We start from the raw sequence: 16,529 nt of genomic DNA, 5'->3' as shown, positions 1-16,529 counted from the left end.
GTGATCTAGGAGTGGATCACTGGACAGCGGTCAAGAACATCCTGAAATACCTGAAAAGGACTAAGGATATGTTTCTCATATATGGAGATGACAAAGAGCTCATCGTAAAAGGTTACGTTGATGCAAGCTTTGACACTGATCCGGATGATTCTAAATCGCAAACCGGATACGTGTTTACATTAAACGGTGGAGGTGTCAGTTGGTGAAGTTCTAAACAAAGCGTTGTAGCGGGATCTACATGTGAAGCGGAGTACATAGCTGCTTCGGAAGCAGCAAATGAAGGAGTCTGGATGAAGGAGTTCATATCCGATCTAGGTGTCATACCTAGTGTTGGGTTTCGTAGTAATTTCAAAAAAATTCCTACGCACACGCAAGATCATGGTGATGCATAGCAACGAAAGGGGGAGAGTGTGATCTACGCACCCTTGTAGATCGACAACGGAAGCGTTTGGTTGATGTAGTCATACGTCTCCACGGCCCGACCGATCAAGCACCGAAACTACGGCACCTCCGAGTTCTAGCACACGTTCATCTCGATGACGATCCCCGGACTCCGATCCAGCAAAGTGTCGGGGAAGAGTTCCGTCAGCACGACGGCGTGGTGATGATCTTTATGTACTACCGCCGCAGGGCTTCGCCTAAGCATCGCTACAATATTATCAAGGACTATGGTGGAAGGGGGCACCGCACACGACTAAGAATATGATCACGTGGATCAACTTGTGTGTCTAGGGGTGCCCCCTGCCCCCGTATATAAAGGATCAAGGGGAGGAGGCCGGCCGGCCCTCTATGGCGCGCCAAGGAGGAGTCCTCCTCCTAGTAGGAGTAGGACTCCTACTAGGAGGGGGAAGGAAGTGGGGAGGGAGAGGGAAAGGGGGGCGCCGCCCCCCCTCTCCTAGTCCAATTCGGACCAGGGGGGGAGGAGGCGCGCGGCCCACCTTTGGCTGCCCCTCTCTCTCTCCACTAAGGCCCATATGGCCCATTACTTCTCCCGGGGGGGTTCCGGTAACCCTCCGGCTCTCCGATTTTCTCCGAAATCACCCGGAACACTTCCGGTGTCCGAATATAGCCGTCCAATATATCAATCTTTATGTCTCGACCATTTCGATACTCCTCGTCATGTCCGTGATCACATCCGGGACTCCGAACTAACTTCGGTACATCAAAACTCACAAACTCATAATATAACTGTCATCGAAACCTTAAGCGTGCGGACCCTACGGGTTCGAGAACAATGTAGACATGACCGAGACACGTCTCCGGTCAATAACCAATAGCGGAACCTGGATGCTCATATTGGCTCCTACATATTCTACGAAGATCTTTATCGGTCAGACCGCATAACAACATACGTTGTTCCCTTTGTCATCGGTATGTTACTTGCCCGAGATTCGATCGTCGGTATCTCAATACCTAGTTCAATCTCGTTACCGGCTAGACTCTTTACTCGTTTCGTAATACATCATCTCGCAACTAACTCATTAGTTGCAATGCTTGCAAGGCTTATGTGATGTGCATTACCGAGAGGGCCCAGAGATACCTCTCCGACAATCGGAGTGACAAATCCTAATCTCGAAATACGCCAACCCAACATGTACCTTTGGAGACACCTGTAGAGCACCTTTATAATCACCCATTTACGTTGTGACGTTTGGTAGCACACAAAGTGTTCCTCCGGCAAACGGGAGTTGCATAATCTCATAGTCATAGGAACATGTATAAGTCATGAAGAAAGCAATAGCAACATACTAAACGACCGGGTGCTAAGCTAATGGAATGGGTCATGTCAATCAGATCATTCACCTAATGATGTGATCCCGTTAATCAAATAACAACTCCTTGTTCATGGTTAGGAAACATAACCATCTTTGATTAACGAGCTAGTCAAGTAGAGGCATACTAGTGACACTCTGTTTGTCTATGTATTCACACATGTATTATGTTTCCGGTTAATACAATTCTAGCATGAAAAATAAACATTTATCATGATATAAGGAAATAAATAAATAACTTTATTATTGCCTCTAGGGCATATTTCCTTCAGTCTCCCACTTGCACTAGAGTCAATAATCTAGATCACATCACCATGTGATTAACATCGATAGTTCACATCATCATGTGATTAACACCCATAGTTCACATCGCCATGTGACCAACACCCAAAGGGTTTACTAGATTAAGTAATCTAGTTCACATCGCTATGTGATTAACACCCAAAGAGTACTAAGGTGTGATCATGTTTTGCTTGTGAGAGAATTTTAGTCAACGGGTCTGCCATATTCAGATCCGTATGTATTTTGCAAATATCTATGTCAACAATGCTCTGCACGGAGCTACTCTAGCTAATTGCTCCCACTTTCAATATGTATCCAGATTGAGACTTAAAGTTATCTAGATCAGTGTCAAAACTTGCATCGATGTAACTCTTTACGATGAACCTTTTGTCACCTCCATAATCGAGAAACATATCCTTATTCCACTAAGGATAATTTTGACCGCTGTCCAGTGATCTACTCCTAGATCACTATTGTACTCCCTTGCCAAAATCAGTGTAGGGTATACAATAGATCTGGTACACAGCATGGCATACTTTATAGAACCTATGGCTGAGGCATAGGGAATGACTTTCATTCTCTTTCTATCTTCTGCCATGGTCGGGCTTTGAGTCTTACTCAATTTCATACCTTGTAACACAGGTAAGAACCCTTTCTATGACTGGTCCATTTTGAACTACTTCAAAATCTTGTCAAGGTATGTACTCATTGAAAAAAACTTTATCAAGCGTCTTGATCTATCTCTATAGATCTTGATGCTCAATATGTAAGCAGCTTCACCGAGGTCTTTCTTTGAAAAACTCCTTTCAAACACTCCTTTATGCTTTGCAGAATAATTCTACATTATTTCCGATCAACAATATGTCATTCACATATACTTATCAGAAATGTTGTAGTGCTCCCACTCACTTTCTTGTAAATACAGGCTTCACCACAAGTCTGTATAAATCTATATGCTTTGATCATACTATCAAAACATTTATTCCAACTCCGAGATGCTTGCACCAGTCCATAGATGGATTGCTGGAGCTTGCTTATTTTGTTAGCACCATTAGGATTGACAAAAACTTTCTGGTTGCATCATATACAACTCTTTCTTTAAGAAATCCATTAAGGATTGCAGTTTTGTTATCCATTTGCCAGATTTCATAAAATGCGGCAATTGCTAACATGATTTGGACAGACTTTTAAGCATCGATACGAGTGAGAAAATCTCATCGTAGTCAGCACCTTGAACTTTGTCGAAAACCTTTTGCGACAATTCTAGCTTTGTAGATAGTAACACTACTATCAGCGTCCGTCTTCCTCTTGAAGATCCATTTATTTTCTATGGCTTGCCGATCATTGGGCAAGTCAACCAAAGTCCATACTTTGTGCTCATACATGGATCCCATCTCAGATTTCATGGCCTCAAGCCATTTTGTGGAATCTGGGCTCACCATCGCTTCTTCATAGTTCACAAGTTCGTCATGGTCTAGTAACATGACTTCCAGAACAGGATTACCGTACCACTCTGGTGCGGATCTCACTCTGGTTTACCTACGAGATTCGGTAGTAACTTGATCTGAAGTTACATGATCATCATCATTAGCTTCCTCACTAATTGGTGCAGAAGTCACAGGAACAGATTTCTGTGATGAACTACTTTCCAATTATGGAGCAGGTACAGTTACCTCATGAAGTTCTACTTTCCTCCCACTCAGTTCTTTCGAGAGAAACTCCTTCTCTAGAAAGGATCCATTCTTAGCAACGAATGTCTTGCCTTCAGATCTGTGATAGAAGGTGTACCCAACTGTCTCCTTTGGGTATCCTATGAAGACATATTTCTCCGCTTTGGGTTTGAGCTTATCAGGATGAAACTCTTTCATATAAGCATCGCAACCCCAAACTTTAAGACACGACAACTTTGGTTTCTTGCCAAACCACAGTTCATATGGTGCCGTCTCAACGGATTTAGATGGTGCCTTTTTTAACGTGAATGCAGCTGTCTCTAATGCATAACCCCAAAACTATAGTGGTAAATCGGTAAGAAACATCATAGTTTGCACTATATCCAATAAAGTACGGTTATGACGTTCGGACACACCATTATGCTGTGGTGTTCCAGGTGGCATGAGTAGTGAAACTATTTCACATTGTTTTAACTGAAGACCAAACTCATAACTCAAATACTCTTCTCCATGATCAGATCGTAGAAACTTTATTTTCTTGTTACGATGAATTCACTCTGAAATTCTTTGAACTTTTCAAATGTTTCAGACTTATGTTTCATCAAGTAGATATACTCATATTTGCTCAAATCATCTGTGAAGATCAGAAAATAATGATACCTGTCACGAGTCTCAATATTCATCGGACCACATACATTAGTATGTATGATTTCCAACAAATTTGTTGCTCGCTCCATTGTTCCGAAGAACGGAGTCTTAGTCATCTTGCCCATGAGGCATGGTTCGCAAGCATCAACTGATTCATAATCAAGTGATTCCAAAAGCCCATCAACATGGAGTTTCTTCATGCGCTTTACACCAATATGACCTAAACAGCAGTGCCACAAATAAGTTGCACTATCATTATTAAATTTGCATCTTTTGGTTTCAATATTATGATTATGTGTATTACTACGATCGAGATCCAACGAACTATTTTCATTGGGTGTGTAACCATATAAGGTTTTATTCATGTAAACAGAACAACAATTTATTCTCTTACTTAAATGAATAACCGTATTACAATAAACATGATCAAATCATATTCATGCTCAACGCAAACACCAAATAACACTTATTTAGGTTCAACACTAATCCCAAAAGTATAGGGAGTGTGCGATGATGATCATATCAATCTTGGAACCACTTCCAACACACATCGTCACTTCACCCTTAACTAGTCTCTGTTTATTCTGCAACTCCCGTTTTGAGTTACTAATCTTAGCAACTGAACTAGTATCTATTACTGAGGGGTTGCTATAAACACTAGTAAAGTACACATCAATAACATGTATATCAAATATACTTATGTTCACTTTGCCATCCTTCTTATCCGCCAATCACTTGGGGTAGTTCTGCTTCCAGTGACCAGTCCCTTTGCAGTAGAAGCACTTAGTCTCAGGCTTAGGATCAGACTTGGGCTTCTTCACTTGAGCAGCAACTTGCTTGCTGTTCTTCTTGAAGTTCCCCTTCTTCCCTTTGCCCTTTTCTTGAAACTAGTGGTCTTGTCAACCATCAACACTTGATGTTTTTCTTGATTTCTACCTTCGTTGATTTCAGCATCACGAAGAGCTTGGGAGTTGTTTCCGTTATCCCTTGCATATTATAGTTCATCATGAAGTTCTACTAACTTGGTGATGGTGACTAGAGAATTCTGTCAATCACTATCTTATCTGGAAGATTAACTCCCACTTGATTCAAGCGATTGTAGTACCTAGATAATCTGAGCACATGCTCACTAGTTGAGCGATTCTCCTCCATCTTTTAGCTATAGAACTTGTTGGAGACTTCATATCTCTCAACTCGGGTATTTGCTTGAAATATTAACTTCAACTCCTGGAACATCTCATATGGTCCATGACGTTCAAAACGTCTTTGAAGTCCCGATTCTAAGCCATTTAAGTATGGTGCACTAAACTATCAAGTAGTCATCATATTGAGCTAGCCAAACGTTCATAACGTCTGCATCTGCTCCTGCAATAGGTCTGTCACCTAGCGGTGCATCAAGGACATAATTCTTCTGTGCAGCAATGAGGATAAACCTCAGATCACGGATCCAATCCGCATCATTGCTACTAACATCTTTCAACACAATTTTCTCTAGGAACATATCAAAATAAACACAGGGAAGCAACAACGCGAGCTATTGATCTATAACGTAATTTGCAAAATACTACCAGGACTAAGTTCATGATAAATTTAAGTTCAATTTAATCATATTACTTAAGAACTCCCACTTAGATAGACATCCCTCCAATCCTCTAAGTGATTACATGATCCAAATCAACTAAACCATCTCCGATCATCACGTGAGATGGAGTAGTTTCATTGGTGAACATCGCTATGTTGATCATATCTACTATATGATTCACGCTCGACCTTTCGGTCTCCGTGTTCCGAGGCCATATCTGTATATGCTTGGCTCGTCAAGTATAACCTGAGTATTCCACGTGTGCAACTGTTTTGCACCCGTTGTATTTGAACGTAGAGCCTATCACACCCGATCATCACGTGGTGTCTCAGCACGAAGAACTTTCGCAACGGTGCATACTCAGGGAGAACACTTCTTCATAATTAGTGAGAGATCATCTTATAATGCTACCGTCAATCAAAGCAAGATAAGATGCATAAAAGATAAACATCACATGCAATCAATATAAGTGATATGATATGGCCATCATCATCTTGTGCTTGTGATCTCCATCCTCGAAGCACCGTCGTGATCACCATCGTCACCGGCGCGACACCTTGATCTCCATCGTAGCATCGTTGTCGTCTCGCCAATCTTATGCTTCCACGACTATCGCTACCTCTTAGTGATAAAGTAAAGCATTACAGCGCGATTGCATTGCATACAATAAAGCGACAACCATATGGCTCCTGCCAGTTGCCGATAACTCGGTTACAAAACATGATCATCTCATACAATAAAATTTAGCATCATGTCTTGACCATATCACATCACAACATGCCCTGCAAAAACAAGTTAGACGTCCTCTACTTTGTTGTTGCATGTTTTACGTGGCTGCTACGGGCTTAAGCAAGAACCAATCTTACCTACGCATCAAAACCACAACGATAGTTTGTCAAAACCACATACGGGCTTAAGCAGTATGACTTATATCGCCCACAACTCACTTGTGTTCTACTCGTGCATATAACATCAACATATAAAACCTAGGCTCGGATGCCACTATTGGGGAACGTAGTAATTTCAAAAAATTTCCTACGCACACGCAAGATCATGGTGATGCATAGCAACGAGAGGGGGAGAGTGTGATCTACGTACCCTTGTAGATCGACAACGGAAGCGTTAACTTGGTTGATGTAGTCGTACGTCTCCACGGCCCGACCGATCAAGCACCGAAACTATGGCACCTCCGAGTTCTAGCACACGTTCAGCTCGATGACGATCCCCGGACTCCGATCCAGCAAAGTGTCGGGGAAGAGTTCCATCAGCACGATGGTGTGGTGACAATCTTGATGTACTATCGTCGCAGGGCTTCGCCTAAGCACCGCTACAATATTATCGAAGACTATGGTGGAAGGGGGCACCGCACACGGCTAAGAATATGATCACGTGGATCAACTTGTGTGTCAAGGGGTGCCCTCTGCCCCTGTATATAAAGGATCAAGGGGAGGAGGCCGGCCGGCCCTCTATGGCGCGCCAAGGAGGAGTCCTCCTCCTAGTAGGAGTAGGACTCCTACTAGGAGGGGCAAAGAACTGGGGAGGGAGAGGGAAAGGGGGGCGCCGCCCCCCCTCTCCTAGTCCAATTCGGAGCAGGGGGGAGGAGGCGTGTGGCCCACCTTTGGCTGCCCCTCTCTCTCTCTCCACTAAGGCCCATATGGCCCATTACTTCTCCTCGGGGGGGTTCCCGTAACCCTCTGGCTCTCCGGTTTTCTCCGAAATCACCCGGAACACTTCTGGTGTCCGAATATAGCCGTCCAATATATCAATCTTTATGTCTCGACCATTTCGAGACTCCTCGTCATGTCCGTGATCACATCCGGGACTCCAAACTAACTTCGGTACATCAAAACTCATAAACTCATAATATAACTGTCATCGAAACCTTAAGCATGCGGACCCTACGGGTTCGAGAACAATGTAGACATGACCGAGACACGTCTCCGGTCAATAACCAATAGCGGAACCTGGATGCTCATATTGGCTCCTACATATTCTACGAAGATCTTTATCGGTCAGACCGCATAACAACATACGTTGTTCCCTTTGTCATCGGTATGTTACTTACCCGAGATTCGATCGTCGGTATCTCAATACCTAGTTCAATCTCATTACCGGCAAGTCTCTTTTCTCATTCCGTAATACATCATCTCGCAACTAACTCATTAGTTGCAATGCTTGCAAGGCTTATGTGATGTGCATTACCGAGAGGGCCCAGAGATACCTCTCCGACAATCGGAGTGACAAATCCTAATCTCGAAATACGCCAACCCAACATGTACCTTTGGAGACACCTGTAGAGCACCTTTATGATCACCCATTTACGTTGTGACATTTGGTAGCACACAAAGTGTTCCTCCGGCAAACGGGAGTTGCATAATCTCATAGTCATAGGAACATGTATAAGTCATGAAGAAAGCAATAGCAACATACTAAACGACCGGGTGCTAAGCTAATGGAATGGGTCATGTCAATCAGATCATTCACCTAATGATGTGATCCTGTTAATCAAATAACAACTCCTTGTTCATGGTTAGGAAACATAACCATCTTTGATTAACGAGCTAGTCAAGTAGAGGCATACTAGTGACACTCTGTTTGTCTATGTATTCACACATGTATTATGTTTCCGGTTAATACAATTCTAGCATGAATAATAAACATTTATCATGATATAAGGAAATAAATAATAACTTTATTATTGCCTCTAGGGCATATTTCCTTCAGTATTGCATACTGGAGAGCGCTTGTGTGGCCCGTATATGGATCTAGTTACGTCGTCCTTTTGATGCGAGCCCTCGCGTGGATCGCGTACTGGCTTATGTGCGGCGTCGTTTGCCGCTCTATATTGGCCACGAGGTCATCTATCCGACTAGATGGCCATTTTGTTTTCTAATTGCGGGGGATCTAAGGCCTCCTCGTGGAATTCGGGTAGCAACTTTTGCTTCGGGTAGCTCTTGGTGTGGCGATTACCGCCGTACTTCACTGCAGTGTAGAGTACTTCACTCCATCTGATTCTGAGTGTGTCTTGCGCAGCCCTAAGCCTTTGCTTCTGCTTTTTTAGACTCCTCGCAGTGGCAACAAGCCTTTGATGGGCATTCTGTTGCTCCGGGCGCCTGTCCGGTGTGATGTCGTCCGGACTGTTATCTTCGATGGAGTCGGGTTGTTCGGTTTGATTCTCCGTGTTGCCCTAGTCGGGTGATGGTTCACCCTGCTCTATCGCTGGGTCTATATGACCGCTGTTTCTGCCGAGGCGGGATTTGGAGCGGCGCTTACGCCGCCGCTTTGACTGCTTCTCGAGGGAACAACCCTTCGTTGCGCACTTCTGTTCCTCGTCGTCGCTTTCTTTGGGTGTGTCCACCATGTGTACATCATATGATGAAGTGGGCGTCCAGTGCCCTATGGGCAGTGGTTCCTGCTCGTCTCTTGCATCGTCATCCATACCGTCGATGTCTTCGGAGTCAAGGTCGAGCATGTCGGTTAAGTCGTCGACAGTGGCTACTAAGTGGGTGGTGGGTGGGCGGCGAATTTCTTCGTCATCCGCATCCCAATCCTGTCGAACATCGTTTGGCCAGGACTCTCCTGACAAGGAGAGAGACCTTAATGAGTTCAGTATGTCGCCGAAGGGCGAGTGCTGAAAGATATCCGCGGAGGTAAACTCCATGATCGGCGCCCAATCGGATTCGATAGGCACGGGGCGCAGGCGGTTGGGAGTCTGTGGCCGGGGAGGAATCCGGTAGTTCGGCGTCACGGCTCTCGTGAAGGGTAAGATCGATACTCGGCTCGATCGCCCATGAGAGTGTGGCCTCCGTGGCGGGGTCTATCCACCCGTCCATGGATGGCGCAGCTGGATCCAAATTGAGGGTCGGAGCGGTTGCCGGTGCGATCTCCTGAACACTGTCTGATGGTAGAGCTAAATCATACTCATCGTGACCGTGTGGCGCACAAGGCAGGGGCTCGAATTCGTTGAAGATCAAGTCTTCGCGGATATCGGCCGTGTAGTTTAAGCTTCCAAACCTGACATGGTGGCCAGGGGCATAACTCTCGATCTGCTCCAGATGGCCAAGCAAGTTGGCCCGCAGTGCAAAGCCTCCGAACACAAAGATCTGCCCGGGTAGAAAAGTCTCACCCTGGACTGCATCGCTATCGATGATCGAAGGAGCCATCAAGCGTAACGGCGACGACACAGAGGAACTCTCAATGAAAGCACCAATGTCGGTGTCAAAACCGGCGGATCTCGGGTAGGGGGTCCCGAACTGTGCGTCTAACGTGGATGGTAACAGGAGGCATGGGACACGATGTTTTACCCAGGTTCGGGCCCTCTTGATGGAGGTAAAACCCTACGTCCTGCTTGATTATTCTTGATAATATGAGTAGTACAAGAGTTGATCTACCACGAGATCGGAGAGGCTAAACCCTAGAATCTAGCCTATGGTATGATTATATGTTGTCCTACAGACTAAAACCCTCCGGTTTATATAGACACCGGAGGGGGCTAGGGTTACACAAGCTCGGTTACAAAGGAGGAGATATACATATCTGTATCGCCTAGCTTGCCTTCCGCGCCAAGTAGAGTCCCATCCGGACACGGGACGAAGTCTTCAATCTTGTATCTTCATAGTCCAACAGTCCGGCCATAGGATATAGTCCGGCTGTCCGGAGACCCCCTAATCCAGGACTCCCTCACAAGGTATCAATCCTGTAGGAGACAACGCGCAAGTAACCAAATACTTGCACAAACAATCAACAACTTGCACCCCACGCGATAAAGAGGTTGTCAAACCCTTCACGATTAATTGCAAACGTGAGATCTGATGGAGATAGATAAACAATAAAGTAAAATATTTTTGGTTTATAGATCTTAAAAGATTGCAAAATAGTAGATTGGAAACTTATATGATGGAAAATAGAATATTATATGATGGAAAATAGAAGATTATATGATGGAAAATAGACCCGGGGGCCATAGGTTTCACTAGAGGCTTCTCTCAAGATAGAAAATATTACGGTGGGTGAACAAATTACTGTCGAGCAATTGATAGAAAAGCACAAAGTTATAACGATATCTACAAATGATCATGAATATAGGCATCACATCCGTGTCAAGTAGACCGACTCCTGCCTACATCTACTACTATTACTTCACACATTGACCGACTCCTGCCTGCATCTAGAGTATTAAGTTCATGAAGAACAGAGTAACGCATTAAGTAAGATGACATGATGTAGAGGAATAAACTCAAGAAATATTATGTAAACCCCATATTTTTATCCTCGATGGCAGCAATACAATATGTGCCTTGATGTCCCTACTGTCACTGGGAAATGACACTGTAAGATTGAACCCAAAGCTAAGCACTTATCCCATTGCAAGAAAAACCAATCTAGTTGGCCAAACCAAATCGATAGTTCGAAGAGACTTGCAAAGATATCAAATCAGACGTATAAGAATTCAGAGCAGATTCATATAATATTCATAGATAAGCTAATCATAAATCCGGAATTCATCTGATCTCGACAAACACACCCGCAAAAGAAGATTACATCGGATAGATCTCCAAGAACATCGAGGAGAACATGGTATTGAGGATCAAAGAGAGAGAAGAAGCCATCTAGCTACTAGCTATGGACCCACAGGTCTGAGGTAAAGTACTCACGCTTCATCGGAAGGGCAATAGAGTTGATGTATAAGCCCTCCATGATCGAATCCCCCTCCGGCAGGATGCCGGAAAAGGCCACAAGATGGGAACTCACGGGAACAGAAGGTTGTTGTGGTGGAAAAGTGTTTTCGTTGCTCTCCTGGTTGGTTTTGGAATATATGAGAATATATAGGCAGAAGAAATAGGTGGGTGGAGTCACGAGGGGCCCATAAGGGTGGGGGCACACCCTACCCCCTGGGCGCGCCCTCCATCCTTGTAGCTGCCTTGTGGCTTCCATGACATGCACTCCAACTCCTCTGGATGTCTTCTGGTCCAAGAAAAATCATCGCGAAAGTTTCATTCCATTTGGACTCCGTTTGGTATTCCTTTTCTGCGAAACTCTAAAACAAGGAAAAAAATAGAAATTTTCACTGGGCTCTAGGTTAATAGGTAGTCCCAAAAATCATATAAAATAGCATATTGATGCATATTAAACATCCCAAATGGATAATATAATAGCATGGAACAATCAAAAATTATAGATACGTTGGAGACATATCAAGCATCCCCAAGCTTAATTTCTGCTCGTCCTCGAGTAGGTAAATGATAAAAACAGAATTTTTTATGTGGAATGCTACCTAACATACTTATCCATGTAATTTATTTATTGTGGCATGAATTTTCAGATCCGTATGATTCAAAACAAAATTTTAATATTGACATAAGAACAATAATACTTCAAGCATACTAACAAGGCAATTATGTCTTCTCAAAATAACATGGCCAAAGAAAGCTTATCCCTACAATATCATATTGTCTGGCTATGCTCCATCTTCATCACACAAAATATTTAAATGATGCACAACACCGATGACAAGCCAAGCAATTGTTTCATACTTTCGATGTTCTCAAACTTTTCAACTTTCACACAATACATGAGCCAACTCCCTAGGGCAATTTGAGGAAGCCCATCATTGGTATATACAAGCCAAGTTCTATAATGAAAAATTCCCACTAGTATATGAAAGTGACAATATAGGAGACTCTCAATCATGAAGATCATGGTGCTACTTTGAAGCACAAGTGTGGCAAAAGGATAGTAACATTGTCCCTTCTCTCTTTTTCTCTCATTTTTTTATTTTTTCGGGCCTACTTTTATTTATTTGGCCTTTTCTCTCCCTTTTTTTTATTTCCTCACATGGGACAATGCTCTAATAATGAAGATCGTCACACTTTTATTTACTTACAACTCAAGAATTACAACTTGATACTTAGAACAAAATATGACTCTATGTGAATGCCTCCGGCGGCGTACCGGGATGTGCAATGAATCAAGAGCGACATGTATAAAAATGATGAATAATGGATTTGCCACAAATACGATGTCAACTACATGATCATACAAAGCAATATGACAATGATAGTGTGTGTCATAATAAACAGAACGGTGGAAAGTTGCATGGCAATATATCTCGGAATGGCTATGGAAATGCCATAATAGGTAGGTATGGTGGCTGTCTTGAGGAAGGTATATGGTGGTTTTATGGTACCAAAAATTGCGCGGTACTAGAGAGGCTAGCAGAGGTGGAAGGGTGAGAGTGCGTATAATCCATGGACTCAACATTAGTCATAAAGAACTCACATACTTATTGCAAAAATCTATTAGTCATCGAAACAAAGTACTACGTGCATGCTCCTAGGGGGATAGATTGGTAGGAAAAGACCATCACTCGTCCCCGGCCGCCACTCATAAGGAAGACAATCAAAAAATATCTCATGCTCCAACTTCGTTACATAACAGTTCACCATACGTGCATGCTACGGGACTCACAAACCTTAACACAAGTATTTCTCAAATTCACAACTGCTGACTAGCATGACTCTAATATCACGATCTTCATTTCTCAAAACAACCATAAGGAATCAAACTTCTCATAGTACTCAATGCACTTTATATGAAAGTTTTTATTATATCCATCTTGGATGCCTATCATACTAGGACTAATTTTATAACCAAAGAAAATTACCATGCTGTTTAGAGACTCTCAAAATAATATAAGTGAAGCACGAGACTTCATCAATTTCTATAAAATAAAGCCACCGTCGTGCTATAAAAAGATATAAGTGAAGCACTAGAGCAAAATTGCCTAGCTCAAAAGATATAAGTGAAGCACATAGAGTATTGAACATATAAACCCTCCTAGACTGCTAGGCAGGACCGCGCCATCCATGTCACCCCATAATCGATGTGCCACTGCTTGTAAATTATGCACCCCGCCGAGGGCATTTTAGTCTTTTCAGTGGGCCAAGGGCATTTTAGTCTTTTCAGCGGGCCAAAAAGGCAGGCAGCGCGGGCAGGAGCGAGACCGTGCAGACTGCGTCTGCAGGAGCGAGACTGCGTCTGGAAGGAGCGAGACTGCGTCTTCCCCACCAACCCTAGCCGCGTCCTCACCTCCTCCTCCATCCGCGCACCTCGATGGCGACCCCATGGAGGGCGGCCGGGTCAGAGCGCTCCCCCGCGTCCCTCCTTCCCCACTCGGCGCTCTCTACTCCCAGCGCAGCTGCCGCCTCCCTCCGCTCTTCCCATCTTGCTAGAGCCGCCACACCCGGAGGTGACCGGAGTCGCTCCATCTCGAGCTGCTCATTCCCTTCTCTCCCCCGACGACCGGTGCAGGAGATAGAAAGAGGAGAGGGAGGTGTGGCGGCGGACGGGAGAGGGTCGACCTCGCGGTCGGTGGCGCCTTGATCTGAGAGAAAGACGAGAGGGAGGTGTGGCGGTGGACGGGAGAGGGCCGACCTCGCAGTAAGTGGCGGCTCGATCTCTACAAGAAAGAAGGGGTTTGAACTCCTCCCCTGTGTAAGCTCCTTCTCCTAATTCCTATCTCCTTAAATTAATTTATATTTCGCAGTTAGGGTTTCAGTGTTTGGTTTTAATGATGGGTGTGCAGGAGCATGGGAGGGTGAGAAGAACAGAGGTGGAGGTAGGACCGCGATGCCGGAGCTCTAGGCATCGCTCGCGTTGTCGTGGAGTGGAGAAGTGTCGCCGGCCATGACTGATGGTCGTTGCTCACCGGTCGTCGTCCCCTGTCCCCAATCCAGGTTGCAAGTCCTCACACCACCCACCCCCTACCTCTTGATCCCCCCAATTCTCTGGTAATCTGATTTCGATTTCTTTATTTTTGTAAACATGATGTGCAGATCTGAGAAAGAAGAGGATAGGAAGTATCATCAGGAAGAGTTTGATGAAGGTGTACTCTCTCTCTCTCTCTCTCAAAGTCAAGTTTTTTCTGCATTATGATATTTGTTTGTTTTAGCCATGTTTAGATTAGTTTCTATGTATGCCAACTATTTTGTTTGTTTATATTCCAGCGACCTATGTTCCATACTGAATGCATATTTGTGCAGTGGTTCTTAGTTATATTCTGATAAAGAGAGAAAGAATTTGGAATAGAGATATAAGGCCTTAGATTTTTTGCCTCCAACAGAAGAAATGATTCATGTGTGCCTCCCTTTTTGTTATATCTTACATACTTTTTTACCTGGGCAGATATCACATAATCATGGTTGGCAGCTAATATCCAAAATTTTAGTGTTGTCAGTACACTGAGGTTTATCTTATTTTGGTAAAGGTTTTGTCTATCAAGAACTACATATGCTCGACATGGTGTCGTGGTATGTATAGTTGTTGTGGAGCCTGCTGGTATTCTCGCCTTCCACTGCCTCTTTCCCCTCTCTGTATGAACCCTTTCCTCATTTGTTTTTGTTCGTGATATACTTTGCTTGTTTTGGCTCCTTTTAATTGATGCACTATTCTATCTATTTTTGTGTACTCAGGTGCCTATGCGAGCTACATTGGAAGAATCCATGTATTTAGTTGTGGCATGTTTGGCAGCTACAGCAGCTTGATAATTAATTAGTTCTCATCCAAGGTGATTTACTTCTCCCCTTTATGTATAATGGATGGATGTATGTGGTGGTTGGTTGTCATTACTGAAGCAAGAGTTGGCTGGAGTGATTTATCTTGCTAATGAAAATTTGTACATTTCCATTTATTTTCCGCTTATCCATTTGTTTTGTATAATATATGGATGTTGTAGGATAAAGATGAACTAAAAATTTATAGCATGTACAGAGCTGGACAAAGCTTATGAATGTACCATGGGAACACAGAGTTCACTTAAATTAATATTGTGCTTGCTTATTTGAACCATCTTTTCTTTCTTACAATAGGGGGGTTTATTCACAAGGCTTATCTTGTGGTGTGTCGGCAGCGCGACTGTACGCCACTGTTATTAGGTTGTTTCATTTCTACAGCAACACAGGCAATGCTTATGTATTGCACATATTTTTATTTCTTTTGATTTTGCCTTGGTTTTATTTATGCCTATAGCCTCATGTATGGGATCCTATTTCAGGGCACCGTTTTCAATGGTTAGTTGAGGTGCTTTTGGTTTTCTGAATGAGTACATAGGTAATGTTCAAGATGCCCTGTCCTTATTTTTTAGATGTTTACTTTGGTTATTGTTCTCATTTTGGTGCTCCTTGGCCTCTTTCTGTCAGTGCAGATCTTCTTTTTAAATAGCACGGATAGAGGACCAGAAAAGAGATACTTTTCTTGTTGGTGCACTTGCAAGTATATGCGGATCTGCACCTAAGATTTCCTTGCCATTGGCTGGCTGTCCTTTTCTTTTGCTAGGTCATCAACTTGCTTTCAACTTGAGCAGGATTTGCTGCAACCTCCTGTTTGTGACGTGTGCCACCAAAGGTATCCTTCTCTCTGTCCTGATTCTAATTCTCTGCCATCTCCATCTACATATGCCTGTGATTGCCTACTTTGTTTCTACCCAAACAACATATGTGTGTATGCTGGTGAAGTGAGAGAAATTAAGCGGGGGATAAAGAGTGATAGACAAAACACTAGGGGGGAAGATAGCTAGAC

General features: G+C 43.6%; 1 long non-coding RNA gene across 1 annotated transcript; it reads left to right on the top strand.

Annotated features, from left to right (window-relative positions):
• Positions 1–14,244: 14,244 nt before the first annotated feature.
• LOC125548439 lies at positions 14,245–15,972 on the top strand. The gene is made up of 5 exons (XR_007301089.1): positions 14,245–14,447; positions 14,539–14,689; positions 14,789–15,325; positions 15,425–15,519; positions 15,821–15,972. It is a non-coding gene; the product is annotated as an uncharacterized LOC125548439 (long non-coding RNA).
• Positions 15,973–16,529: the final 557 nt, after the last annotated feature.

The sequence above is a fragment of the Triticum urartu genome, chromosome 3 (genome assembly GCF_003073215.2).
Source record: "Triticum urartu cultivar G1812 chromosome 3, Tu2.1, whole genome shotgun sequence".
In the NCBI taxonomy this organism is placed as follows: domain Eukaryota; kingdom Viridiplantae; phylum Streptophyta; class Magnoliopsida; order Poales; family Poaceae; genus Triticum; species Triticum urartu.
This window is presented reverse-complemented; position numbering and strand designations above follow the sequence as displayed.